We start from the raw sequence: 19462 nt of genomic DNA, 5'->3' as shown, positions 1-19462 counted from the left end.
GAAACATCAGCTGAACAAACTATGAGGAGGCACAAATACCAATCAACCTGAACGACTCTGCTTAAACATATGTAGAAAAAATACATATGCAGCGGTTACCTTCAGTGAAAACCAAATGCCAAAATGTCAGTAGTTCCAGGAATATAGGGAGCTGACGTTAACTGCAAACCTCAACTTTTCTTGTAAAAGTCTATGATAGACCTGCCATCTTCTGCCTCTAGCCCATTTATGATCCCTAAATGTGATGGGGTGGCCCATTAACCAATAGGAAGTTTGTGAGCTGAGAGGGAAACGAGCAGCTTGACTTATAGCCTATATTTTCAGCTATATTAATTGTTTTACTATGCTGTTTTTACTGTTTTTACTGTAAAAAATTCAACTTTTGTAAAAAAAAATAATATAGCATATAAAACTGCTACACAAGATATTTTGTAATTTAATGTTATTAAAGATAACCTTTCCATTTCAATATGAGGCAGCTGTAATTTTCTAAAACTATTCAAAAAATTAAATGCAACATAGCATCCTGGCTGTGCTCTGTATGCTATTGGTGTATGGAATGCCTCCGGAAATGTAATTTCAGACTTGGGTGATTGGCTCACTGATTTTTCCAAGACTCTGTACTAAGATACAAGTGAATTTTAGGCATTCGCTGCAATAAAAATGTCATGTTTGTGAGATATTTTCCAAGGGTTAACTACTTCTAAAAGGATGCCAACACTGCACATTTCCCTATTACAACACAAAAAGTCTACCAGCTGATTATGATGAACTCTGCATTATAACACAGAAAGTCCATCAGATGATTATAATGGACTCCTCATTACAATTCAGAAAGTCCACAAGCTGAGTATAATGAACTCCTGGCGCTGGGCCCCCTAGAGCCCCAAGGCCCTGGTGCGTCCGCACCGCCTGCACCGGCTGTAGTTCTGCCACTGAACTCCTCATTACAACACAGAAAGTGCCCCAGTTGAATATAAAGAACTCTACACAGAAAGTCCACGACCTGACTATAATGAACTTCCTGTTATAACACATAAAGTGCACCAGGTGGTTATAATGAACCCAGATCCTCCCATTCAGGAATATGCCTGGAAAGGACAAACAGTTTTTTTCAGAACAGAAACATCTAGGAATCTGCAACAAAGTGTGTTCAACTCCTTACAATGTTCATTGATCCCCCAAGGGTATTGATTTTTTTCTCAACAAAAGTGGAGTTACACTTTAAAGCTACATTCCAGGCACACAGCTAAATATAAACAGGGTTATTCATAAAAGGGTGAATAGTTTGGAGAAGTGAACAATCTAGGCCAAAGTAGCTGATTTTGAAAGATTCTCCAATTCAGCTCACTTTCCAGTTCAGCTATGTTGTCCTAGCTTGTTCACTACTCCTGTCTTCTCCAAACTCTTCACCCTTTTGTGAATAAGCCTGATACTGTATTGGGGAGCTGCCTTACTGTCAATCCAAGTCCTGAGATTTACATAGCCCTGAAAGACTGCACAACCAACCTGGTGATCTGATTTTTCTCTGCTGCAATTAAACAACACGGCTAGGTCAGATGAGGTCATCTCTCTGCTTTCTCCTATTGAGAATATTACTTGTCAGCTCATGTGGGTGAAGGATACCTGATTGGTCCCAATTACTGCCCCTCCTTTATCCAGTATGGGTCATGCAGTACAGGGGGTTGCAAATGCTGAAATCAAGTCAAATTCACGTATATATACTGCATTTTGATCTTTTTTAAATACAATACATAACTATATTCATTAGTGTTTTTAATACATGTCTGAAGTTCAGGTTTACCTGTTTCTTCATTTTATTATTTTATATCACTCTTATTATTGGTTTAATGAGTATCACGGTGCCTCAGGCTACTGCCATATTTTTGTATGTAGCTTATGAAGAATTAATACAATTCCACAAGTATCAGCAATCCTATTTGTGTTCTTTTACATGCTGTGAGCTGATCTCTGTTGTGTTACACTTGCGGCGGATCAAAGGTAACTAATCCAAATCAGCAAAGACATGGCTAATGGGCCAGCAGAGGACTATTGTCTTGTTGTGATAACTATGGCCCTGAATGTAAACCATTTTACACAAACATGTACTCCATACCATTCAGCAAGAACAAAAGAATTGAATGGGTAAGTGACATAACACAATAGGTATACTACTTTGTGAGCATTTAGTAAATGCTGCATTGTTCATACCCCATCCATATAGCCATGATTTCATTTTACTGCTGTTTTTTCTCTTAGGTCTATTACATTCCTACTCAGTGGACACTGTGGGCTGCTTTTTCACGTTTTCAAATGTACAGTTCCTATATCAAGTATTAAATGTTTTGTGTTATCCCATTGTAAATAATATAAGGTATATCCAAACCCAAGAACAGCATGTATTATATTCTTTCTTAGATGTGGTGGTTGGAATACTTTTCTTTTTTTTAATAACTTTTCATTTATTTTTACCTGGTGATCCTGATCGTAACTCACTTCCTGCAATAGGGTGACAATGCTCACTCACGATACTGTATCTATTAGGGAGATGTGTTGTCACTCTAGGCTGCTTGCTCCTGGTTTGGGGTGCAGAACATCTCCCCCCTCATTTATTACATAGACGGGAGATGTTTTGGGGTTTACATGGGTCAACTTGGCAGGGCAGATAACACTGCTTGGGATTTCATGTAACAGAGTGCACAGGGAATATAACAAAAGACTTTCAATGGTATATTATGCAGACCAAATTAAGCAAATAAGATAGTTTATTGTTAGGGTTTACAGTGCTCCCAGATCTACAAGAGTGGGAAGACAGCCCTTGGTGCCCATTGGAGAGGCAAGTATTAATCCTCTTCTTTATAAGGGTTCTATTGTCTGCATTTTGTATGAAATCAACAGGGTAACTTTAAATGAATTATGTTTTGAGAAAAAAAGCCATTGCTGACCTCCTTCTACAAAATAATACTTTTCTAACCATAGTGCTGGCACACTGGTCTCAGTACTTTCTGAGTCAGTGACCCTGAAGAGAATCCAACCTATAAGCACAAAGATTGATTTATAATGCCAATATAATAAAGAAGAAATACTGGGATACATAAATGGTTGTTATGGTTTAACAATCTAACAATATTATTTGATGTCTTGGACCCGCTTCAGCCTGTGGAAAGTGGAAGGAGAAGCAGCACAGTCATACACTCAACTTTGTGTCACTCTGATTTCTCCTCCTATTAGCATATTCCTTGTCAGCACATCATCTGAATAATTTCTGTTGCTTTTTAATCTCCTACTCTAAACTCCACTATACAGGGACTACAAGAAGCTGATATGAAGTCAAATTCAGGTATTAGCACTGTTTGCATCTAATAAAATATATTTAATGATGTATTCATGAATATTGAACCGCATCAATCTGTGTCTTTTTTTTATCTGCCTAAAGTTTAGCTATAAGTATCTAGTAGTACTTTTTCGATGGATGTCAACATTCTGTTAAACAAGGTACAGCAAGGTACAGGGCTCATTCAGACCTTTGTATTTTTTCAAGCTGAGTACTGCATAGGAAAGTGCGTTTAAATTCCTTCCAATGTTCTGGAATGGAGTCATTCACATTTAAGCATCGGTACTTGTGTGCATCCAGTGGACGTTTATCACCGCAGTAAATCTGTACTTTTAAATATTTCCACATTAAAGTCTGAACAAAGCCTTGGGGGTCTATTCACGAAGCAGCCGAAGGATCTAGCCGTAGCTTCGGCCGATCCTTCGGCTAGCTTTGGCCCCAGGACCCCTTCGGTTCTGCTATTCACTATAGCCCGTACAGCTCCCAAACGTGGCAGAGCGGCTCAGTGGAGCCGAAGGCATATGCCTCGGCTCGGCTGAGCCGTGCTGAAAGCGAAAGCTGGCCGGCTGACAGCCTGCTTCTGACAGCTGGGCGGAGCCAGCCGTGATCTTATGGCTGGCTCCGGCCACTTGCAGAGAGATCAGCGCCCCTGGTTACCAGCTAACCAGGGACACTGATCTCCAGACAGCCTAACTCTCCTGGGCGCTCCGGGAGTCTCCCGCTCCCGGCCGCCAAGGAGAGAAACACCTTTCTACTTTCTCAAAACTGGCTTGCCATGTTATTTTTTAACTTCTGTGTTGCATTTCATTTTTTTTTTATTTTCATGTAAAAAGAATAATTTAATATGAATCCTTAGAATATTGCTATCATAATTCACTAAACTCTGGAAGCTGTGCCGAAAAGGCAGGCAGATGACAAAGAACTGGCAATACATATTGCCTGTAGTCTCCTTGCCGCTGATCTTTCCCATTACTGACTTACCAGATCTTGTTCTGCACTTTGTCTCTGTGTGGAGGCAGCTATGTGGAGGAGGTTTTGCTTCCCCATGTAAGCACTGTCCCCTGATGTCTGGTGATTTGATGAATGGTGGTGAAACACTGAAAAAGTAGCACAGATCCACAGAATAGATAAAGCAGAAGGGGATACTTGCAGTACTAGGTTCTCTCCAGCATACAGCTCAGTAGTGACATCACCAAATCTCACAAGACTAGAAATCAAAGGCAGAAGTGCATTAGATTTCACACTGAAGATATATAACTATGAGCTTATGGGTACAGGAGTGACTAGACACCCTCACATACCAGGAAGCTCACTGCTATTTTTAAGGAAGCATTCCAGACAAATGGTACTATTTTTAGGGCACAATAAACATTTTTATATGTTCCCTATGACATTCACTTTTGAGTTTTGGTCCCCTTTAAAATAAATACTGTTGCTTAGGATGAACATCCAGTGTGATTTTTGCATGCAAAGTGATCGATTTACAGGCAGTGTAGTTCTTGCCATCACAAGCAGAGATTTCCTATTTGGAAAAATATAAATGATCTTTTCTTTTTATATCATAGAAAGTGTAGCAACCACTTCACTACATGTGGGCCAAAATACTAGTAGATTTGGTAGTATATCAGTATTGTAAGACTGTCATACTTTTCATCTCTATTAATGAAAGATCTTTCTCCCAGGCATCACTTCAGCTCAGCTATTCCTAACCCGCAATTTTCTGTCATATAAATACAAAGTTGGACCAAAATTGTGAACTTAGAAGCATCTTGTAGATAAAAAAAACATACAGGGCCTCATTCTGAAAAGTCTTGCAAAGTGTTATAGCAGTCTTAACAGAGCGTTCCCCCACACTTTTCATCTGTTGGCGGTAGAAGATTCTCAGAAATCATTAGAAAGATCTACTAATCATTGCACAGTAACAAATGTCAGCTTTAGCTTTCAGATAAATGTTTTCTCAGAGTGGAGTTTCCCAAATTCACCCAAAGCCTAAAATATTTAAGCAAGTGGAGTTGATATGCTAAAGGCAAATATGGTGCTCACTTTGCAAGGTACATTTTCTCTGAGCTTAGTGAATGTTGTGTACATTCACTTTGTAAAGAATATCCAATTATGTTCAAATTGAAAAAATAAAGAAATATAATTTTTGCTTGTACATGATTGCATAATGGAAGTTCACAGAGCTGCACCTCATTCACTGAGTTAAGGGAAAATTTCCCTTGCAAAGTGAACAGTCTTTTTTGTCTTTACTAAATCACTGTTTTCTTAAATTCCAGTGCCAGCTTATTCATGAGTCCACTACAGCCTCTCCCACATACTCAGAAGTGCTTGTATAGCACAGAATCACACAAAAGGGTTGCAGTCCCAGAAGCCCAGTGAGAAACCACAATCTGGCTACAACAGGCATTATACAATTCACGTACAAGCACTGGATTTTCAATTGTTATCACATTTGCAATGTTTTTACCATGTCATATTAGTTCAGTGACTGACTTCTCCTTTTGTCTGGAGTCAATTCTTTAACTGTGCTTAAAAACAAATCAGTGAATTGGATGTAGAATGCTTTAAGAGGAACTCCAGCCAGCTTAGCTTTGCTGTAATGAGGAAGGGTTAGAACCTGTAATATATGTATTGTCCTTTGTGTCCCTGATTTTCTTGACCTTCCCCTCATTTAAATGCTGGGAGCTGTATTTTCTGTTTCCCTATCCTGGAGTGTCATTGCAGTGGCCCAAGATGAAAATTGTCTTAAAGCCTGTACTACAAGCCAGATCCCTAAAGCCTAATGACTTGAAGTGACTAAACTTTAGATGATATACAAGTGTCCTGAGCTACGTGATTTTACACTGTTGCCATGTATTTCAATAACTTTAACACAGCGGGGTCTAGCTCCTTATATGCCAATATCATCTTCAGCTCTAAAGTAGTTTGGCAAAGTCTTAGTGATGTAACAAGCTCCCTTTTAATGTTGTTTAAGTAGAAGAGCTTTTTTTTGCAAATAACCCTTCATCTCAAACCATTACAGATCCATATCTGTAATGGAAAATTAAGATATTAAGAACATACCGTATCTAATTTCAAGTACCCCATGCTATGTGTCTCAATTATTTGTTAATGAATACTGCACTAGTTGAAGATCATTATTTCATCGCAGAAAATTAAATGTCCCTGCTGCTGCCTTTGTACGTTCAAGCTTACCTGAAGTACTTCTCTATTTAAAGGGGGTTATAAGCCCGATATCAATTAGATGCTTGGTAAAGTGGTTTAGAAGTACCTCTATGGAGTTTCACAGTGGGATCCAAACAGCATGAATTTAGAGGCAAAAGATAAGGACATGTAAAGTAGAACTCCAGTCAGTTTTGGGTAGAATGGGGAGGAGTTTAAACTTCTGTTTATTGCTTTCTGTGTCAATTTTGAGAAAATTCACCTTCACATTCTGTCATGGTGACTGCTGCCAACTGTCAATGATGGGATTTCTCCTCACCAAAATGGAGATTTCCTATTGTGTCTTTGGAAATGGAAATACGAGGAAATGTCCTCAATGGGGGCACAGACAGCAATATAAATCTGATAAAGGTTCTAATCCTTTCTCACTCTATCCAAAACATTTGGCTGGAGTTCTATTTAACACAAGATATCTACACAATTGTGTTCATGGGAATTCGACTTTGAAAACCTACAGGGTGCACTAAACTATAGCAATCAATTAGATTTCACACTTTATCTCTTCAGAAGCAGAACAAAGAAAGGTAGTTGCCATTGGCTACCATAGAATACTGTGTTTTGCATATCACTATATGCCTTATCAAAGTTAGACTCTAACCTTGGATTTATTAAAAAGAGATTTGCAAACAAATTAATTGAGTAATGACTTGAGTCATTTCTTAATGCCAAAAACAGTTACCCTATGTACCAACTCTGAGCTGGTATATTTGAAGTGGCTAGGCAGGTCACACAATTTAGCATATATTGGTACTACATAGGTCTATATAGTAAGTGCTAACAGGTAACACCACTTTGTAAGCCTTTGTTAATTCTCTAGAATATTCTCTCTATGGTATAGCCAACACACAGTTTTAAATTGGTGTAAAAGCACATAGTAACAAGGCAATATGTTTCCTCCATCACTCCGAGAAATCAGAACATTGAAAGCTATCTGCTCAGAGCTATGGACTTCACACTGCTTTCTATGTTACTGAAAAAAGATGCCAAAATCGCTTTTTGGTTTCAGCACCAAGGACAGCTCTGGACTTTTCAAAAGAAATACGAAGGATGCTGCTACTGATCTGATTCTAAAAATACTAGTTTCCTTTAGTAGTTAGGGGATGACTAGGTTGATGACTCATAAGGAATTAAAGCATTTGGATTACTATAACAGCCAGGCAACTAGTATTTACCAAAGCAGTGCAAGTTTTATTTATGCAATATGGATGTGCTAAGAGTAATATTTTTAAGCCTAGTACAGTATTCCATTAAAAATCAACAGAGCAAATGTCACATTTTAGCAAATCAAAGCAATCAATATACTTGATACAGCTAACTCCAAGTTTTACATTTCTATTAGTTATAAAACAAACCCGTCCATGCTTTCAGCACCTTAGACAGATCATATTACATTTTTGGGAGATTTTTGTCTGGGTCACATTGGGGAGATTTCCTTTTCATTTCATGTCTAAGAGCACAACAGCACTCCTGGATGTATGATGTATAATAGCCGGACAATCAAACAATCACAGGTTCCACTAAATTGACATCTATATCATCTAGAAAACACAGCTTCACAAATAGCATACCACTACCCCAGTCAATAAAAATCCATACATTTATTGTATATCTTAAAACATTCTTGAAATATAAAAACCTTTCAAATAAAATCAAATAAGTAACAAGGGGCCGCAGCATCAATACACTCAAACCCTGTCTACAGAATATACAATTTAGTAAACACAGTGGATTTGTACAACTATATAGGTATAATAATATAAAGTGGGCACAAGATCAATGAATTTACCTTCTAAATATTTTATCCAAGAATTCCTAGCCAAGCCACTAGTCCAGGCCTCAAAATGTCCACTCGCCCCCTCGCAATTTGCGAGTGAAAATTGCGCGGGGGCGAGTGGAATGCCATGGAGGGGGTGCGCCGCCGGCAGGACCTGCAATCGAACACTACCGCCGCTTCCGAGAGGCGATCGCTGGCTTTGTGTTCACTCCTCCTGGCCGGCTCTGTAGCGGGCGCGGCCGAGGAGGAGGCGAATCCGATTCGGCTGTTGTCGGCTCTTTCAGGCACCTGCAGGCTTCCTCCACCTAGCTCAGCTGCCATAGGCTGGGAGGAAGCCTGCAGAGTTACTATTGGACAGACAGAAACTAATGCAGGGCAGGACGTGAAAAGAAAGTTTGTGTCTATAGATGGAGGAGCTCTATATCATCCCCCCCTTCCCCACGACCACCACCAGGAGAAAGAAGAGGGCACCTGAATACCACCTCAATGAACTGTAAGTCCCTTTTCTTTCTTCCTTATACTGCTGACCTCTGCAACGTGCCTTGCAGCACTGACCTCTGCAACGTGCGCTGCACCACTGACCTCTGCAACGTGTGTTGCATCGCTGACCTCTGCAACGTGCGTTACAGCGCTGACCTCTGTAACGTGCGTTACAGAGCTGACCTCTGTAATGTGCACTACTGACCTCTGTAACGTGCGTTACAGCGCTGACCTCTGTAACGCGCGTTACAGCGCTGACCTCTGCAATGTGCGTTACAGCGCTTACCTCTGCAATGTGCGTTACATCGCTGACCTCTGCAACGTGCGTTGCAGCACTGACCTATGTAACGTGCGTTACAGCGCTGACCTCTGCAACGTGCACTACTGACCTCTGTAATGTGCGTTATAGCACTGACCTCTGTAACATGCATTACAGCGCTGGTGTATTTAGGGGCGGAGTTAGTGCTAGGGAAGGGTAGGGATTAGGTGGGGCAACTGGTGGCGAGTAACTCTTAAGGCCTGGCTAGTAGCTCAGGACGTGAAATTTTGAGCCCTGCACTAGTCTATTCATTTAAATAGCCCAAATGCATATTGTTCTTTATATTCTGAAAAAAAGTCACCTAAATATGAAACAATGGGTCTATAGGACTATATATATGATCCCATCGTCATCTCCATCATTAAATGCCATACATCTGCATATCCTGTATATACATTCTGACTCTAATCTGGATAGTAGTGGTTCAGTCCATGTATAAGTGTAAAATGATTGCCATCTAAATACATAGTCCATGCAATCAAATTTTCATAATCATAAACAAATACTGTAAAAGTACTAGATGAGTTATCGCTGTATATAGGAATGATCTCACCCAACCAACACAGCCGAGTTAGGAGAAATCCTTAAGTATACAGTCCCATCTCAGATACAGATAGCAGTGGTCCCCTTGTGGTCTGATGTGTATATACGTCAATGAAAAATGTATTCTATAACTATCAAAAATGTTATGCTGATTTAAACTTTTCATTCGACCTTTCAGTTACTGCATTTGTTGTTAGTAGGCCAGTATAAAAGAAAATAAGTGGTTATGTAAGCACATGTGGGTTTGACCAATCACTTTTTGTATTATTAAATATTTGTGATCCGTGTAACTTGGGGTGTGGCTGGAGTGTTTCCTTTGCTAACATACTTTGTACTAAAAGGTGTCCCTCTTTCTCTGCTCAGGAAGTTGGGAGGTATTCAAGCAGGGACACAGACAACAATGAAAAACTGGCAGAGGTTTTAACATTGCCACACTGCTGTATATCCAAAACAAAAACGATCTTGGATCATATACAATTTAACCAAAGACACTCCTAAAGTGACGTGTGAGTTTTTGTAACACAGACTTGCATTTGATCTGAACACAATGTCGGATCATCTTGAAAGCAAATGTTTTCACCTTTGAAATAGTTAAGTGACGTGGCATCATCTACAACTAGACATTCACATTATGCTGGGATTGCAATTTAGCATAAATATTCATGAAAGCAAACTGGCCAGGTTTCTGTGTCCTCATTGAGCTGTGCTGGCCTGATGACTTGAGCATTATCATTATGATAATGATCTTACATAAATTGCCTTATAAAAGACACATGTTAATGACAGTGCTCTTCCTGATCGATGTGCTGACATGCACACTGATGAGTACCAAGTAGTGGACTTGGAAAGAGGTGAGATGCAGAGACAGTTCAAATAGATTACACATCAGGAAAGAGGGTGCTTGCTGTGTCAACATTATAGATCGTACAGAGCGGGCTAAATGATAATGTCATGTTTGGAAAAGGGATTTAATCTACCTCCCAAGGGAATTTAACAGCTAACACTGACTAGGCTTATTGCTGTTATGATCCCACTGGACAGTGATTAAAGTCAGCCATGGAAGTACAGAACTGTATAGATTTTTGTAGCGACTTAAGCGAGGGAGGTATTTTTGCAGTTTGCAAAAAAAAAAAAAAAACAGTGAAGTTGTAGGAAACAGAAACAAATGTTTGGGCATAAAAGTTAAAAATGTAATGCAAAATATGAAAACATAAAATGTCAGAATAAAATGTACATTTGCATTTATTTTCCCCTGCTATAGATCTGTTTTACTGATGCATCCCAGATGTAAAGTATAATGCTGTGTTGTGCTAAAGACATACATATCTTTAAAACTGAACTGAAGTTAGAAAGCTAAATACACAGATGAAATGGATATATGGAACCTGTTTTTCCTGCCAAAGGATTTGTATTTCTATTCTTTCAGTCCTGAGATTTACACAGTCTTGCCACCCAGTGCAGCCTGGCAGGGCAGGGGACCTGATTTTTCTCTACTTTCAATAAAGCATTTAGTACTGTAATAATGCCAAGCTGCATATATAATAGGCATATCCCTAATATGTGCACCTTACTTTAAAAGCTAGTTATAAATAGATGAGTGCGTTTGCCATTTGCTTTACTTGTTGGATTTAGTGTGGGGACACACTGGGGGCCTCAGCTGCCATTTTGGTTTGTTGGGCTTCTGGTGTGTCCTTGTGCCTTTAATGGGCTCCCTCTTAGAATACCCACATCCAATTTGTCCTTTGCTATATATGCTCCAAGATGGAGGCTCTCATAGATTAGAGATAGGACCACACTACACAGAGGGGCCTTGACAAGGGTCTTCCACATATTTTGCAAAATCTGTGCAAGTAAAACCTCTGTTTTTAATGCAAGACCGGCTTTTTTGTAGGCTAGCTGGTAAGTGTGCTGGGATTTTGTTTTGTGTTTGCGCATCGCACATGGGCTCCAAGGGGGAGAGGGCTCGCTGGGCCCCCTAGAGCCCCAAGGCCCTGGTGCGTCTGCACCGCCTGCACCGGCGGTAGTTCCGCCACTGGGCTCAATATGTACGCACTGCATACATTGGGGAATTGATCCTAAGAAGCCCTGTCACAATGCCATTCTTTGAGCTGCAGCCAATCTGAGCTGCCTGTCACTTGTGGCTGCATTGTGCCTGGGTAAGACCAGATGTGTTTCAGGGAGTCAGAAGAGAGGGTCGACTAGGGAGTCCACTGGCTTTAAGTAATATAACTAGTTCCTGTCCCTATCTTAGCCTTTGCCTGGACAATGAAAAAATAATCAGCAGAATGATGAGCCCATCTGTCCTCTTTAGCGCATGAGTGCTGCAGTACACATGATTGGATCGTTATGCTGCTTCTCCCGCTCCCAGCCTCAGCTCTGCTGTACATTTGGTACAAGAGGCTGATACCAGGTCAAATTCAGGTGCTTACATTGCTTGCATTTAATAAAATACATTAATTGTGTAATCATTAACACAGAGATGAACTGATTTGTGTTTTTATATCTGCCTTGAGTTCAGCTTTAAGAGTCTCTGAAATGGAAACAAATTATGGGGACTTAAATTCCATACAGTATAGGTATTACTAGAGCCATATGACTGTATTTACAATACTGTGCTGCTTATTGTGTATGTCATGCCAAATATAAAGTGATCACTCAGCACCAGACAAGAACAACTGTAAATACATTCTTTACAATGCACATATATAAAAATCAATGTTAAAAAGTGGCATGTTAAAGAGTCAGTTTACCTAAAGACACTGGCGGAACTACCAGGGTCGCAGCGGTCACAATTGCGACCGGGCCCTGGAGTTCCGCCACTTGGGGGGGCCTAGCGAGGAAGAAGAGGGCCCCCCCGCGAGAGAGTGCCGCTCCTACCCTGCCGCACAGCCGCCCTCAGCATGTACCGGCAGCTGTGCGGCAGGGATGGGAGAGACTGTCACCAGCAGTCATAGCTGGTGGTATTCTGCATTGCTGTATGATGATTATGCAATAATAAATTATGCATAGCTGACTTATTATAATGTATTGCTGGGACTTGTAGTCCCGCATAGCTGCTGGAATTCATTTACTGCCATGGACAGTATATTATTAACGGTCACAATTAACAATTACACACTAATACTTTGTAAATAAATGCAGTTTTCCTCGTTAATCCCGTCTGTACGTAAGCGCAGATGCTTACATACTCATTACATGCAAAGCAAGATAGTTCAAGCTGTGATTTGTCATAATTGTGATGATTATGGCTTACAGCTCATGAAAACCCCAAGAACCCCAAATCCACGACCTCAAAAAAGTAGATTATTACATGCAATCAATAAAACAAGGATTGTACATAGAACAATATCGGACCTCTGAAAAGTACAAGCATGCATATGTACTCAGTACTTGGTTTGGGCCGCTTTTGCAGCACTTACTGCCATTACTTTTGCACGATATTCTAATTATTCGAGTTTCACATGTATATTAGTTTCACCTTTTAAGTTGCATTAGTGAAATAAATGAACTTTGCACAATATTCTAATTATTCGAGTTTCACCTGTAATATCCAGCTGGTAGAGAGGAAGGTGTGCACATCTGAGAACTCAATCACATATATATTAACCATCTTATTTCACCATACAAGATATTCATATTCGAGATGGCTGGAATAACTATCTAGCATCTACCAAGAGATGAAAGATGTGCTTTTGGCGGAATTACCTTTTAGGGGAGGGTAGAGGTTGAAATGGGCAGTGATAGAGAGGAAGAAAGAGAAAACAAGAGAAATGAGAGAATGGGGCAGGAGAAAAAGAGCGAGAAATCATGAATGAAAGAAGGGAGAAAGAGAGATTGGAATAGGAATGAGAGAAAGAGAGATTGGAATAGGAAGGAGAGAAAAGAGGTGAGCATGAGCATGAAAAACAGTTTGAGTGAGAAAGAGAAGTTGAACTGAGAAGGAGATGTTAGGGCTGAAAAGGAGCGAGAAAGAAAGGTTGGAGTGAGAAAGAGAGGTTGGAGTGAGAAGGAGAGAGAAAAAAAGGTTGGAGTGAGAACAAGTGGCTGGGATGAGAAGGAGAGAGAAAAAAAAAGTTGGAGTGAGAAAGAGAGGTTGGAGTGAAAATGAGAGTTTGGGATAAGAAGGAGAGAGAAAGAAAGGTTGAAGTGAGAAAGAGAGCTTGGGGTGAAAATGAGAGGTTGGGATGAGAAGGAGAGAGAAAGAAAGGTTGAAGTGAGAAAGAGAGTTTGGAGTGAAAATGAGAGGCTGGGATGAGAAGGAGACGTTGGGGTAAGAAAGAGAATGAAAGAGAAGTATGAGTGAGAAGGAGAGAGAAAGAGAGATTGAAGTGAGAAGGAGAGTTCGGAGTGAAAAGGAGAGAGAAATAAAGGTTGGAGTGAGAAAGAGAGGTTTGGGTGAGAAGAACAAACTGTGGAGGAGAGGTGCATCAGACAGATAAGGAAGAATAGGTAAAAATTGGAGAGCACATGTGTGTGTGGCATGGGATGTGATACAGCAAATCTTAATTAGGGCTTGTTTAAACCATCTGCACAAAGGCTGACCACAAGCTCCCATAAAAAACAATTGTTTTCTATGTCCCTGTTCACACCGCAAAACTACAAAACTGTGTTAAGGTAGATTGTCACAAGGGGTGCATGTGACAGGGGGGACAATGCAAACACAAAATTATGAGACAGTTTACGCCCAATAACGGGAAGTGACTAAACAAGGGCCTTAATGTCAGGATCAGCAGTTATTGTTTTAATTACAGCTACATACTTAAAGCAGAACTTCATGCAACTTGTTTTACATTAAAGTCTGCTCTGTATAGGTAATTATTACATGTCATTTAAGCCAGATAATATAGCTCTTGCTATACTTCCAGCTCGATGCAACTATTAGAGCTGAGGCCCTCATAGACAGTATATGTGCTGTTGTTTCTGGCGCCCCCCCCCTTGTCCATACATAGAACACCTTGTATTCTGTGAGAAGTTTAAAGAAAACAAAGTGGAGAGTGGGGCAGATAAACAACACTCCAGCTTTAATGTATGAGAGCCACAGCTCTAATAGCCGCAACAGGCCGAAAGTATAGCAAGAGCTCTACTATCTGGCCTGGATGAAAGTGTAAATATCAAAGAAATGGACAGTATATTATTAGCAGTCTTTACAGCAGTCTTTAAACTGGCATACATCTTATAAGAGTTAGCAGATTTTAATTAAAAATGTTGCGCAGCATTCTGCTTTAAAAAGATTTAAAACTATTTTAGAAATTACATTAACATGGTAATGTTTATATGTGATTTTAGTAACTGGGTTTAAATCTACAGTAATGTAAGTAAATCGCCTACCATATATGTTGTAAAATGTATAGTGCATTTTCTATGCCCCATGGTTGTGTTATTCAGCCATTCAAACAGAAAACAAAAGTCTAGTAACCCCCATAAACTAATCAGAAATTGGACTATATGCTAAATATTATTTCCCTCTACACTTGCTCAGAGAAGAATCATTAATCACCCTACCTTTCTAATATAGTCATGTTAAAAAATAAGTACACCTCATGGATATTGTTGACTCTTTCAACATATCTGAACAGGCAAACATTAGCTATTTCAAACAGTACCTACAGATAAAGGTAAGATACTTCAGCGAATGACACATCAGTGTGACATGGTGTCTTCATTCTCATAAGCAAAATTATAGAAAATGCAGATTTGTAACGTAGAAAAAAATAAGTACACCCACATTTACCACCACTTCAAATCCAAGAAAGTTAAATCTGATGGGCAGTCATGCAAAATGCCTAAAATAGGTAATTCCAGCTTCTGAGGCCACTTACTTTTTCCACAGTACACCATTACATCTATGGAGCTTTTTGTTAATAAATGCTTTGAAAAGGACACATATTTCTTTTTATTTGAATGAAGATCTAATTTTTTTCTAATGTTAAAAGAGTCAACAATTTACATGGGGGTACTTACTTTTTCACATTACTGTATGTCAATTCCTCATTTACTTTGTCTTAAAGCTACATAATATAAGTCTGTAAACAAATATTTTATATGCGTAGGAAGAGTAAGTGTTACGCAATATTAAGCAAGGAGGGAGAGGATACAGCATTTAATTTATCTTGGATAGCTTTAAGCTTGACTTAAGCAGTCCACTTCACTCATCCTGTCCAACATATCAACTTCAAATCACCAGGAGAAATATATTGGCCACTGTTGCTAATTATTTCCATAGGGACAGAGCTGAATTTTAAAGATGTTCTGACCGGGATAATGATGTAACAATGCTTAGCCAACCCCCAGCATTTAAGTAACAACATCATTGCTGAAAGGAAACAGAAAGAAGTATATTTTTTTTTAAGAAGTATATTTTGATGATAATTTAATCTTTTCTGCTTTCCAATGGGTTGACTTTCACCATCATTCTTCTGTTCCAAGTTCATCTAGTGTTAACTTCTATAAAGAAATAATTTTCTCGCACCGTATAGCTCCTATTTTAAATAATTACCTTTGAACACTACATATTTTATCACATTACACTGTTGTAATAAGCTCTTGAACACTTGCCATTGCATAATAATGTAAAAGACATACCATCATAGAATGCTCAAACAGCTGAATTACATAAACTGAAGCTAAGAAAAGTAAAGCAATCAGATTTGTTGCTTCATTGGAAAATTCAGCCTGATTGGTTGCTGTGAGCAACCGGCTACCTTTCATTCTTATGTTCTTTGTCCCAGTTTATGTAAACCTGGTTTTTGCACTACTCACAAACAGTAGACAGACAAGGTGCGTGAACAGACAGAGAGGTGACAGGTAGATCATATATAGCTGAAAAAGATAAGTAGACAACTCTAGGTAGACTTTAGGTACACGGGAACATCAACATGAACAGATTGGTATACAGTATAGGTAATGCAGATAGGAGGACAGACACTGAAGACAGTCAGGTTGTATCATAGAGCACAGATAATAAAGATAGATACTGCAGAAAGGGGGACCGATAATAAAGACACATACTGCAGATAGAAGGACAGATAATGAAGAAGGGTACTGCAGATAGGAGTACAGATAATGAAGACGGGTACTGCAGATTGGAGGACAGATAATGAAGATGGGTCCTGCAGATAGGAGGAAAGATAATGAAGTCGGGTAGTGCAGAGAGGAAGACAGATACTGATAACAGGTACTATAAATAGGACAGATACTGATAACAGGTACTATAGATAGGACAGATAACAAGGACTGGTGTGGCAGAAAGGAGACTGCGACAGTTGGTAGGACAGACACTAGAGACAGGTACTATGGCTATGATAGATACTAAAGATAGCTAACTGCATTTGATCCACAGCAAGAAACTTAAAAGAGGCATTCAATTTTGTAGACTGCTCAGGTGTTCTATCAATATTGTGGTGGTATCTGGCGGTGCCTCTGTATTTCCCTCTGATGTATCTGTCTCTCCTGCGCCCCCCTCCCCAAGGAGGGGCAAGATAGCTATCCAGAGGGCTTCTGTGGTGTCTGTGCACGCATCTTAAGGGTCTCACAAGCTGGTTTACATTCGCTGTGTCCATTCATATTTGGGAAACGCATCAAGGACTACGTTTAATGTATTCGGATACCCTGATAAGGTTTTTATTTCATCTTGATGGTTTATTTCTTGTAATTGGAATAACTTTTGAAGTCGTATATATGTGTATGGACCAGCATGTGACCAAATGTTTACAGTTTATATATTGATTTTATCTAAGAGTATTGATGTTTTTATGGATGAAATATTTATTAAAGATGGAATCATTTTTTTTAACAAATGTGTCCGCTGATGTTGGCCTGAAAAGCCCCTTCTTTCTTTTTATGTTACGATTGGAAATTATCCAGCTAATTGTCCAGTCTATAAAAAAACGATCATATATTACCTGGGTGCGGCCAACCTGAGCTTCCTTCACTGAAAACCAGGATAATATGTATCAAGTACTGTAGATAGGAGGACAGGTATTGTAGAGGACAGTTACTGTAGATAGGAGGACAGATATGGAGGGCAGGTACTATAGATAGGAGGGCAGGTATTGGAGAAAGGAGGACAGATGTGGAGGACAGGTACTGTAGATAGGAGGGCAGGTATTGTAGATATGAGGACAGGTACTGTAGATAGGAGGATAGATATGCAGGACAGGTACTATAGATAGGAGGGCAGGTATTGGAGATAGGAGGACAGATGTGGAGGACAGGTACTGTAGATAGGAGAATAGGTATTCAAAAAAGGACAGAAGGGCGCCCAACCTAGTGCAGATTATTTTTTATTTTAAAAGACACAAAAGTAAGAGTGCAAAGGTACTCACAATGGTAGGTCAAACAACAGCTTGTACAGATGATTTCAAAGAAATAGCAGTTTCAGGACTGCGATCAGCCTGTGTGTCACTGTGTTGTGACGTCGTTGAAGCGTTTCCGGGGTCACGCCCCCTTCTTCAGAACGTTCTGAAGAGGGGGGCGTGACCCCGGAAACACGTCAACGGCGTCACAACGCAGTGACACACAGGCTGATTGCAGTCCCGAAACTGCTATTTCTTTGAAATCATCTGTACAAGCTGTTGTTTGACCTACCATTGTGAGTACCTTTGCACTCTTACTTTTGTGTCTTTTAAAATAAAAAATATTCTGCACTAGGTTGGGCGCCCTTCTGTCCTTTTTTGTATTCCAGTTCCACAGTTCCCTCCGGCTGAAGTGGGGCAGCACCCCTAGTAATTTTATACATATAACACTCAAATACCAGAATCCGTTCATAGCGCTTTTACTTTACTATATTAGGAGAATAGGTATTGTACAGAAGGGCAGGTACTGTAGATAGGAGGACAGGTATTGTATAGGAGGACAGATACTGAGGACAGGTGCTGTAGATAGGAGGACAGGTATTGGAGATAGGAGGACAGATATGGAGGTCAGGTATTGTAGTTAGGAGGGCAGGTATTGGAGATAGGAGGACAGATACTGTAGATGGGAGAACGGGCATTGTATAGGAGTACAGACACAGAGGACAGGTACTGTAGATAGGAGAACAGGTATTGTAGATGGGAGGATAGGTATTTTAGGCAGGAGGACAGATATGGAGGACAGGTATTGTAGATAGGAGGGCAGGTATTGGAGATAGGAGGACAGATACTGCAGGATAAAAGGTATTGTACAGGAGGGCAGGTACTGTAGAAAGGAGGACAGGTATTGTATAGGAGGACAGATACTGAGGACACATACTGTAGATAGGAGAGCAGGTATTGTATAGGAGTACAGGCACAGAGGACAGGTACTATATTTACGAGAACAGGTATTGTAGATAGGAGGACAGATATGGAGGACAGGTACTGTAGATAGGAGGGCAGGTATTGGAGATAGGAGGACAGATACTGTAGATAGGAGAACAGGTATTGTACAGGAGGGCAGGTACTCTAGATAGGAGGACAGGTATTGTATAGGAGGACAGATACTGAGGACAGGTACTGCAGATAGGAGAACAGGTATTGTTTAGGAGGACAGATACGGAGGACACATACTGTAGATAGGAGAACATGTATTGTATAGGAGGACAGACACAGAGGACAGCTACTGTAGATAGGAGAACAGGTATTGTAGATAGGAGGACAGATATGGAGGACAGGTACTGTAGATAGGAGAACATGTACTGTATAGGAGGGCAGATACTGCAGGTAGGAGGACAGTTATTGTATAGGAGGACAGATATGGAGGACAGGTACTGTAGATAGAAGGAAAGATATTGTAGACAGGGGGACAGACAGACATTGATAATAGATTTAGG

The 19462-nt window shown here is 40.0% G+C and overlaps 1 protein-coding gene across 1 annotated transcript in view; it reads left to right on the top strand.

Annotated features, from left to right (window-relative positions):
- CCK (cholecystokinin) overlaps nucleotides 1–19462 on the top strand; it is a 39334-nt gene that overhangs the window by 915 nt on the left and 18957 nt on the right. Inside the window, exons 2-3 of the mRNA XM_018561069.1 lie at nucleotides 8666–8673; nucleotides 16470–16476. The gene's annotated coding sequence lies outside the window, so the exon portion shown is untranslated. The remainder of the gene's footprint in view (nucleotides 1–8665; nucleotides 8674–16469; nucleotides 16477–19462) is intronic.

This window comes from Nanorana parkeri, unplaced genomic scaffold (genome assembly GCF_000935625.1).
Source record: "Nanorana parkeri isolate BGI_ZX_2015 unplaced genomic scaffold, ASM93562v1 scaffold498, whole genome shotgun sequence".
NCBI classification, from domain to species: domain Eukaryota; kingdom Metazoa; phylum Chordata; class Amphibia; order Anura; family Dicroglossidae; genus Nanorana; species Nanorana parkeri.
This window is presented reverse-complemented; position numbering and strand designations above follow the sequence as displayed.